This window comes from Quercus suber, unplaced genomic scaffold (assembly GCF_002906115.3).
Source record: "Quercus suber isolate HL8 unplaced genomic scaffold, Cork oak 2.0 scaffold_427, whole genome shotgun sequence".
In the NCBI taxonomy this organism is placed as follows: domain Eukaryota; kingdom Viridiplantae; phylum Streptophyta; class Magnoliopsida; order Fagales; family Fagaceae; genus Quercus; species Quercus suber.
Genome location: NW_027069878.1, coordinates 73543 through 85148, shown reverse-complemented (window position 1 = coordinate 85148; position 11606 = coordinate 73543). Strand labels below are relative to the sequence as shown.

Genomic DNA, 11606 nt, shown 5'->3' with positions numbered 1-11606 from the left:
ATTTATTCATTATATTTTTTAAGTAACACTAATCACATTCTTACTCCATCAGTTTGTAAATTTTTAGTAGCTATGAATTGGTTAATTTTGTTTATTTATTTTAATAATATGAAATATATTCATATTTGCTTACAATTGTTTATTTATTTTGTTATTATTGTTGATTAATATTTTTTAGATTAATTTCACTTTTAATATCATCTTTTAATTTTGCCCCACCCATTTTGTTTCACATTATATATAAAGTCCTGTGTAAACCCTTGCGCACACGTTGATGTTAACAAAAATTGAATCCAATGAAGTCAAATGCGTACCAAGTTTTATATATAGTTTCTCTTTCTCATACGCCACATATTATCCAACCGTACATTGCAACCATAAGCTGTGATGCTCGATCAGCTTAATTAAGACATGCCCCTATGTGCAAGGTAGTTGACATGGTCTAGTTTCTTACTAAGCACTTCGTTTAACGCAGACATATGGAGATATATATTAGTCAATTTAATCACACACCTTTCCACGTACTTGCTTGGTTCTAGAACTTACATTTCTGTGGTAACATGCAGAAGTTATGAGAATTCAGACAGGATTGAAATCCCGCATTGTGCAATTGTATTAATATTCGGATTAGAATTTAGAAGTGAAAAAGTTGACTTTATATATATATATATATATAACTTCTAAGCATGTGCTCATGCGCGTGCTCAGAAACTCTTTTATTTTTTTAGTACAGATTAATAATTTGTATATATTATAATTAAATTTTTTTTTATTTTTCTAACAAATAAAAAGGATAAACTTTTTTTTTGTTTTTATTTTTTTTTTATTTTTAGAATGATAAAAAGGATAAACTTTAGAGATAAATAGTAACTGTAATTTCATTTTTTAACATGAATGGAAAAAAAATCCTAAATTTTAGGATTTCTCTTTTTGATTTCAAAATAAAATTTGTTATTTGATATTTATGACCATATTTTTAAATGAAGTTACCTATTATTAATGAGGGTATTTTTGAACCACATAAAAGTCCAGTTGAAAGAGGAAAATCCTCTTATATATATATATATATATATATTGAGAGAGAGTTTTAACTTATGACATTCACTCTTGATAATAGTTATTTGTCATTAGACCAAGACATCAATTGGTTTTTAGTATAGGTGGTGATTGAACCTCAGATATCTTATGCAACTATCGGAAACTTTACCAGTTGAGCTAATTGGAACTCATAATTGCATGAGATCTAAATCTGAAAATCTTAACTAACCCAAAAATTGAGGGTAAATTTTAAAATTCATTATAGTGATTATTAGGGGTGTTCACCAAAACCGCACAAACTGCACAAACCGCAAAAACCGCATCAAAACCGCCCTCAAAATGACAAAACTGCACCGCACCGCATTATTTCGCACCGCACGTAATAGTGCACCGCACTGTATGATGCAGTGCAATTTGCGGTTTTATAATAGAAAAACCGTACAAACCGCACCGCACTGCACCCTATATATATTAATATATTTATTTATTTAATATCAAATATATAAATAAATAAATAAATAAATAAATATATATATATATATATATAAAATAAGGACAAAAGATCAATACATTAATAATTTAATACCCTAGCCGCCACACTTCAACCCAGAGTCCTATTGTCCTAGACTACTTACTGCCGTACTAGTTACTTCTATTATTGAGGTATTTATGTGTTCAATTCAAGTTTTTCTTTGTTCAATTCATTGCCATTGCACCAGACTATTAGCTGTATCTCTTAGCCGTATCTCATTGTTCTATTGCTAAAGTTTTTCTTTGTTAATTATATTTTTTTTTTATTGATTGTTGTGTTGCCATTAGTATATGGCACTTGGAACTTCCTATTAGCCGTATCATTTAAACAATTTCTTGTTGGGTTTACAACTAATATTTGTTTTGGATTTGTAATTCATTTCATGCTTTGCTTTAGACTTGTTTACATTATGGTTGTGATAATTGAAACTTGAAATTAGTAGGCATGACTAGAATTGCTTTGAGTATGGGTAAATCCTTTTTGCTTTGTACCTAGTGTTTCACATAAACTCTTTACTTCATATTCTCGATCTAAAGCGAGGACTGAAGAGCATTAGATTTTGATAGTTAAAACATTTCAGTTGCTTGCCACTCTACCTTATTCAAAGTACTTGACTTCATTACATGTTTGTTGAATTTGAGATAGTGATATTATTGATGCATTTTGAATTGAATGGTGATATATATGTTGAATTTTTATATAGCATGTGAATTTTTATACACTGTACCGCACATGTGACCGCAAAATTGAGGTGCGGTGCGGTTATGGTTTTGGCTAAACTATAAACCGCACCACACATGTGACCGCAAAAATGAGGTGCGGTGCAGTTATGATTTTGGTTAAACCGCACCGCAAAGTACGGTGCTAAAAATGGCCTAAAACTGCACCGCACCGCACCGCGAACACCCTTAGTGATTATTCTAATTTCTATGTTGGAACTAAATATTATATATATATATATATATATCCTCTATACTATTAATAATAACAGGTTTCCATGTTTGGTTTTCAACTTTTTGTGTATTAAAATACTCTCACACAAATTCTTAAACTCTATTAAATATCTCTATCATTTAGTTAAATAATTTTAAATTAAAAAACACAAACTGGTTAAAAGAGTAATTTAGATATTATTATTATTAACAATAAAATTTATCAGTTAGCTCATATACCTAATATTAATTGGTCCAACGTTGTGGATTGAGATACAGTGTAGGTATATTACTCCATGCAGTAGCACTATTATGGTTGAGACTAAAATTTAAGAAGTTCACTTTTAATCTTAACATTTGGATGAAAAAAAATTTAACCTATTAACTTTTTATCTTGTTAACTTTTCTCTCTCACATCAAAATGATAATTCCCATGTGTTTGACCCATGTATAAATCGATATTGAATGATACCGCTCCATATTTTAACAACGCAAAACATGGAATTTTCTTATACTGATTTTGGTAACAATTTGAAAAAAATTAGTGGAACCAACTAAGTATAAAACGTGGGTTCTAGTTAACTCAACGGGTAAAGTTTTTAATGGTTGAATAAAAGATTTAGGGTTTAATCCCTACCTGCACCAAAAATTGATTGGTGTCTTGGTTTAATTATAAAGATCATCATTAAGAGCAGACACCGTAAGTTGAAACTCTCTAAAAAAAAAAAAAAAAAAAACACTAAGTACAAAACAATATTTAAAAGAATATTCTTACCCCGGGCCAACAAAAATACTCCTAGTTCTAGGTAGATGTTCTTGTACCCAAGCTCTCTATTCCTACTATGAACCAGTTGCACTAGCCGATATTCTTCAATAGCTTTCCATAAGTTGTGATGCCAACCAAATCCAATATATTGGAAACAACAAGGCCACTTGAAGGTTTGGGATAGTTTCTGTGATTTCCAAGTCCAATTCAAGACACACAAAAGAATAAAGAGTGTTTGATTGGGTCTCCCCTCAATGGTGAACCCCGGGCCAACAAAAATACTCCTAGTTCTAGGTAGATGTTCTTGTACCCAAGCTCTCTATTCCTACTATGAACCAGTTGCACTAGCCGATATTCTTCAATAGCTTTCCATAAGTTGTGATGCCAACCAAATCCAATATATTGGAAACAACAAGGCCACTTGAAGGTTTGGGATAGTTTCTGTGATTTCCAAGTCCAATTCAAGACACACAAAAGAATAAAGAGTGTTTGATTGGGTCTCCCCTCAATGGTGACAATTTGGAGAGGGTGAAAGTACGGAAGCTACAAGGGATTCAACCCAATGGGAATTAGCCAATTAGGTAGTCTTAGCCTTCTCTCTCGTTTTTAAGGGTTAAATTTCGTAGATATAAGTGTCACAAAAGAGACTTGATTGGATAAAGGAGTAGCAGAGAAAAACTGAAATTTGTTCTTTCTAATGACATACTTACTCAAGCCATTTTCAGGCAAGTTTCGGGAAAAAATTTCTATGTAATTGGTTTTCAAAGTATGTTGAACTCACCTAAAATTTTTGCTTGACATGAGAATTTTAATTTCAATGAAGAACCAGTATCAAAACAAAGTATCTACTAATCCCGAAGTTACAGAGCACTAATGCAAGAAACAATAAATTACAACTTAATTGCTAATCAGGTACATCATGATATGATGATACACCAACCTCATCTTCAAGTTTGAGAGCAAAGCAGGGAGAACCCCTATTTACACCAGTCGTGATTGATTTTTATTTTTATTTTTATTTTGTTAATAAAAGATTAATTACTAAAATATAGATACCATTTCTAAGGTTTGAATTTTTTTTTTCTTTTGATAAACTTCAGTCCATTGAAAATGAGAACAAGAACATACAAGATAATCATCCTTACAAACAGTAGCTAATGTTGGGGGAAGATTATCCTTATTGAAAAAACAAGACAGGCAAGAATCTAAAGCAAACTTAGCAGAGATGCGTGCTGCAGAATTGCAACATCTCTTAATCCAAACAAAAGAACAAGAACTAAAAAACTGAGCACGGTCGAGGACATTGGAGATGGTGGCTTGGATGGCCCAGTTGGGTGGAGAACTGGTAGAAGAGACGGCATTGAAGCAAATTTTGGAATCACCTTAGAAAAGAACTTGCTGCCATCCCTCTCTCTTTGCTATTTGCACGGCCCAAAGGAGTGCTTTTGCTTCGGCTTGAAGGGGGGAGTGGTGAGAGATAATTCTGGCCCAAACATTGCATAGAAAGCCACAAAAATCCCTTGCTACCACAACAATAGCAACCTTGGAGCTTGACAAGGCAGCGTCCACATTAATCTTGATCCAACTAGGAGGAGGTGGGGACCGTCGGGGGGAGACATGATGTAAAAGGGATGGGGAGGTGGGTAAGGATACCTCAATGAAATCGCGGATGTATCTCCAGACAAGTTGGATGGAGTTCATTAAAGTGGTAGAGCTATTGGAGTGAAGCTTGGAGTTTCTAATGGCTTGTTTGGAAGTTTAGAGAGGGAGGAGAGTAGAGGGAAGTAGAGGGAAGGGGAGTAGTAGGGAGGAGAGTAGAGGAGAATGATTCACCTCTACCTTATTTGGATGTTTTTAAAATTAGTAAGGGGGAAGGGAGTAATTAGCCCTTCCCCTTGTGTAATTTTGTTAATATAATAAGGGTAAATTAGGTAATTTACTTGGTCAATAGTTTATGTACTCTACCCCCCCTACAAATCTCTCCAATTTGGGAGAATTAAAATTGGGGGCTAGAGGGAGTCCAAACCCCTCCAAACTCCTCCAAACCCCTCCCCCTCATTCTTTAAAAAACTTCCAAACAAGGTAATTGCATTACTCTCCCTCCCTCTACTCTACTCTCCCTCCTTTTTTAAACATCCAAACATGCCATAAGTCTCCATATTTCCTCTAAGGTGGAAGCCATAGTGAGGGAAACTTTCCATTGGTCCATGGATTGACTTAGAGCCGTGGGGGGGGGGGGGGGGGAGGGGGGGGGGGGTCGTCTAGGACAAGGTTAACAATCTCCTCATGTGCGGAAGCTTGAGCTTCCTCCGATTTGAAACCGCAGCAGGCAGCGAACCATAGAGTTTTTGCCATGGGGCATGTGAGAAACAGGTGCATCAGTGTTTCAAAAGAGCTTGTACAGAAAAGACAATTTACCTCTGGCATATCAAGTCGCTTCCCTATGTTTTCTCTTGTTGGAAGGGCATTAATGCTTAACCTTTAGAGGAACATCTTGTTTCTTTTGGGAGCTTTGAGATTCCAAAGCTTTTTCTAGTTTACCGCTAATGGTGATAGGGCTTTCGTTAGAGGGTTCAAAACTTGATGCGTCGATTTGATCGAGAATAAGCCTTTTGAGTCCAAAACCCAAATTAATTTGTTTGGAGTATGTCTACTAGGAATAGAGATTGAAAGTATAGCCTTGGCCGAGGCAGAGTTGAACAAATTGTTTATGATCGATGCTTTCCAATAGTGTAAGTCATGGTCTATAAGGTGGGAAACCTTGATGGAGAGTTGAGTTGAATTTTTATCTCTAGGTTTAGGGATAAAACCATGATACCAGGGTACCCATGGGTCCTGCCAGACATCAATTGAAGAGCCATCGCCAATGAGGTAGCATGCTCCTTGAACAATGATGGATTTTGCTTGCTCAATCACTTTCCATATGGGGGGAGGCTGATCTAGGGGGGTCAGACCTTTGTTAATCATGCTTGATTTTATACTTTGCTCTAAGGATCTGCATGCAGAGGCTATCTCTCTTAGTAGCAACCATCCATGCTAGCTTTGCAAGGAGGGCATTGTTTAGCTAGCATGGATGGTTGCTACTAAGAGAGATAGCCATGTATTATCAAGATATTAAAAAAAATATTCAATTTGATCTCTAAGCACAAACAACACTTACATCATTTGAAAGTTACTTGTTCCGAACTTCTTATTTCACTAAAATCCATGGTTTAAAAATACTACCGTGACTTGTTGCCCAAAAACACTAAACCAAATTTCAAAAGTAATTCTTGTATTCTACTCTAAAAAAATCAAATATATTTCTTAATTTTTTTTTTTTGGTATTAATCACCATTTCTTTATTTGAAAAATATGTGAAATGGTTTTGTTTTATCAGAGGGTATAAATAAAGGCTTTTAGAGCATTCTTATCAAGGATGGCAAAAAATTTAGCATTTACCATCTCAAAACCCAATTTTATAACATATAACACTCCACTTTACAACATCCCTTCCATCAAAACTTCTATTTTTTTTAACATTCCATTTAAATATTCTTTCTTTATCATTTTTTTTTTAATTTTTCCTTCTCTCTCCTCTGTCTCTCTCTTTCTCAACCCAATTATTCTCAGCAATTGTCGGCCACCGCATCCACCCACCCACGCATACCACAACCACCACATCCACCCACCATCACCGCCACCAGCTACCAGCTAGAAACAATAGCAGAGAAAAAAGAAGAAGAAAAACCTCCACATCCACCCACCACACCCACCACATCCACATCCACTGTTGGACCAAAAAAAAATCAACAGCAATTGGACCAAATCACCACCAACCACAACAATAAAAAAAGGAAAAAAACCCACAAACCATGGCCAAATCGGACCACAACCCACAGCAAAAAAAAACCCACAAACCAAATCAACCAAATTAGACCACGACTCCTTCGATCCACGCTCCGACCCGTGCTCCATGGTTGACCACCAAGCTCTGTTTGAACATCAACGCCACCAAACCCAGATTGATTACCTCTCCATAGTAATCCAACAAAGGAATAACAAAAGGAAACAAAACCCAGATTTGATAACATGTCGTTTTGTGTTGGCCTCGCATGATCGGAGCCCAATCGGACCCAAGAAGAACCACGCAGAACAACAACAACAAAAAAAAAAAAGAAAAGAAAAAAGAAAAAGAAGAAACCTCCATCACCGCCACCTGACCACAGCCATCAGACCCACAATCCATGACCACAATCATCGGACCACAGCCATCGGCATCCCACAATCGCTGAAGCACAATCATCACTAAAGCCCACTCATCGGTGAAGCACAGACAGAGAAGAGAGAAGAAAGAAATGAGAGAGGAAAGAGAAAGATAGAGTAGAGAGAGAGCGTTGAGTGAATAAAAAAAAAATCGACTTGGCTTGATACTCCAGCCTGGGTTTCGTCGGAGAGGGAGGCATCGAGCAGAGGGAGAGAGAGAGCAGAGAAATGGTGAGACAGGGAAGAAACGGGAAATGAGAAAGACAAAGACAAAGAAGAAAAGAAAGTGGGCCCACTTGAATAAAAAAATAATATAAATTTTACAATTGGTGAACAGTACAGTTTCAAATATGAGACCGCACTGTTCATCAATGCCAAAAATTATAGCATTTTAAAACTCTTGATGGAGCAAGCTTTTGGGTCAAAAATGGTATATAAAAAAAAGCATCTTTTAGCATTTAAAACCCTTAATGAGAATGCTCTTACATCATATGTTATTAAATTTAATCTTTTTATTAAGGAGGACAGTGGTGAAAACGACACCGTTTGAACACCCAAAATCACAGTTTTTCCGTGGAGGCTCGAATTAACATATACAGTATCAGTGACACACTAACACTATCGAGTCGTGTTTTTACTTTTTAGAAGAGACAGAAACGGTGACAGGCACACAGGGGCAACTAAAGTGACATCATTCCCTCAAAATGAGGGGCAAATTGTCACCGTCGACGTCGACTCCATTACAAATGCTGAGCCCACCCGAGCCAGAATCAAATATTGCCAAAAGGGAATTGCAGATTGTCTCCACGTCACCTTTCAAACTTCCCGATGATTGGTTCATTGAGTTTAAGACCCGTCGCAATAACACCGCCTCCCCTGGCCGTGTCGACAAGGTATTCTCTCTCTCTCTCTCTCTTTCCCAATCACATTTATTTATTTTTATTAATGTAGGGTTTATTTAGCTTTGTGCTTGTTGGAATTGCTTGCCCACATTTATTTATTTTTATTAATGTAGGGTTTATTTAGCTTTGTGCTTGTTGGAATTGCTTGCCATGGTTAATGATGTATGCATGGTATGATTAACATGCATATTGATTGAGTGTATTTGGGATATTTTAGTAGGGTTTTAGCTAATGTTAATTTCTTGGTTCATATTGTTAGATCATTTCTAACTTTTGCTGATTTTAATTGAATAATGAATGAAATTTTGTTATTGAATAGAAGCAATGCTGGTCAAAGCGTGCGCATATGGTCTCTTATTAGAGCATAGAGTGCAACTGTGCAAGTGCGCGCCTAATTGAAGTAATAGCGCGCATTTTTTAAATATAAAATTTAATAACTTAATGTGGGCTACTTTTTTATAGTTTTAGGGAAACTATTTGCGTACTCCCTGAAAAACTTTTGCAATCCCACGTCGAAGACAAGTCCCCCACTTTCTCACTTAATTATTTGGCCCATTTAAATGGTCTCTTGTGATGTGATGCTCTTGCTTTGAAAGATGGTCCCTAGATTAGGCCTTAGGGTTTTACCCATTTTAATATGATTATAAAGTAAGTCCGTTCATGTTATGCATTTGAATTTCTACTGTTAAGCTTAATGGCTAGAACTGGGGAGCATAATTGAAGGGCATGAACTCTAAAACAGATTAAAATTGTTCGAACATTAACCGAGTCCCTTTCAATCCCTAGGCACCCATAGGTGGGAGACTAGCAAGTTCAAACATTCTTTAAGTCAGATATTATTTTGGCGGTTGGGGGGGGGTCTGTTAAAACAGTAATACCTCAAAACTGTGCATTAAAAATTCCTGTCTTGAAGGGTTGTGATGAATGTCTCAGACCATTTTTGCTTTTCAGATTCAGGAACAATAGACTCATCCTTGAAAGCACTCCATATAAGCCCCCGGACCAGACAGAACCCAATTTATCTTTTCAGGTGGGCTGGCAGAAGTACTACCCCTTGCTAGAATTATTTTTCTTCCGAGAAGCAGTTTTTTTTGAAGGCTGCAAAAGGCACAATTTTTTTTACAGAATAAAATAATACAACGGCAACAGAATTTTTGTTTTACCATAATTAATCTTTCAACTCACTGTTGAACTATTGCTCAGTTTCAACGCCTTGAGCGTAACTGTATCTTCTTCATCTTATAGGTCCTTGCTAAGAACATCCAGAGAATATATATCACTGGAAATATTTTTTTCCGTAAACCGCAATAGTGTGAAGCCTGGAAAAGAAGCACAGATAGACACAGTTACGAATTGCAGAAGTGAAAATAAATTCTTGTTTAAGCAGTAACAATAACTAAACCCACACTAACCTGATCGCCTGGTTTCAATGCCTTGGGTGTTGCTGTATTTTCATTTGTTTGTGTTAGGTACCTCTCAACTGCTACTAAAGAACGAAACCACTGCCCAGTCCCTGGCTTAATATAATACTGCATAAAAAGATAACATTTTCCATTTCATGATTGAAGAAGTATGCCTATTAATGAAAGGTATTATGGACAAAGTAGCTGTGAAGCCTGTGAGTGCAAGCAAAGAAGAGGAAGGTATGCTGGAACCAAACTTATATAGTCTCCTTTCAGGAAAATGGATCATCCAAAAGTACAATATGCCATAGATTTTGGAGGAATACATGTAATAACTGTTCAATATAAAATAATTGGATAAACAATGCATGTTAGCATAAGAAGGCAACCATGGTATCCACCCTCAACTATTGAAAGGCCCAGAACAGGATTTATTAGAAACTCATCATTAGCAAGAATATTTTTTATGAACAAAACTTAGGTACAATTCTTTAGGTGCTATTCCTTAGGTACTCTACTTAAGATTGAGCCATGAGATTATTTAATAAAAAATACATTTCATTCTGTGAGAAAAAACCCACATGGCAAAATCTTAATGAACTTAAAGACAGCACCTAAATACTGTATTAATCTTGCTCTTTTATGATATAGGATGACAATTCCTTTGTTGAGGAATCCTTTAAATTTCGGAAATGGCATCACTTTCTTATCTTTAGCCCAATGTCATTGTACTTGACCCTAGAGATTACAACCAGGATAAATAAAGAGGTATTTAAACCTTGTCTTCCATTCATTTTTTTTTTTTTTAAAAGGAAACAGAAAACAATGGTAAGCAAAACAGCAGTTTTTTACTTCAATTTTTTTCCCTGGGGTCCAATGGAAGTCAATTCAGACACAAATCTAGATCCAAATTGTTCATTTCATTTGCATAATTTGAATATTCCCAGCAAATTTTTTTCATCACTAGACACTCTAAGCAAACAAAAGTTTTTTCAATGCCAATACTAAATTCCCCTCAAATGGTCATATAAGATCAGTGAAAAGTGAAATGACCAAAAATTAACCCATATCTAGAATTCTGTAGTAACAAAATTACAACATATATATAAAGCATTTTGCTAAGACATAAAGCATATCATTTACCTTATAGATAAATAAGTGTACATTAATACATACATAAAAGTACCTTGTCAATAATACCAGCATAGTTGGCATTGCTACGGGGCTTTTCTTCAATGACCCAATCAACAGGCAGCTTAAAGTGTGAGGTGCTCTTGATGGTGCGGACAACGATTTGCATCTGCAGCAGCTTCAGCATTATTATTGAGGAATTTACCTTCATAATTTGGGCACTTTAAGCCTTTCTGTTTTTACCAATCATTCCCCCACCACCCCCCCCCCCCCCCCCCCCCCCCCCCCCCCCCCCCCCCCCCCCACCCACACCCACACACACACCCACACACACACACACACACACACACACACACACACACACACACACACACACACACACGTTTTTATATTATATACACAAACTTTTTTATTTGATAAGTTATATACACACACACACAACCAAAAAACACAACCAAAAAAAAAAACTTAGTATTTTCAATCACTATTATGTTTGATGGAGATCATTCATAAAATAAAATTCATTTTTACTATTTTTATAGTGAAATTCTTTAAAAGTTTCATTTTTTATACAAATTATCAAATTTTATACTAAAGTGAGTAAAAAAATTTTCAAGTGAACTAATAAAATTTTCAAAAACATAAATTATCCAAAAC

At 35.7% G+C, this 11606-nt stretch overlaps 1 pseudogene; it reads right to left on the bottom strand.

Annotated features, from left to right (window-relative positions):
• Positions 1 to 9307: 9307 nt before the first annotated feature.
• Positions 9308 to 11118, bottom strand: LOC112029938 (methyl-CpG-binding domain-containing protein 7-like; annotated as a pseudogene).
• Between the last annotated feature and the right edge of the window lie 488 nt (positions 11119 to 11606).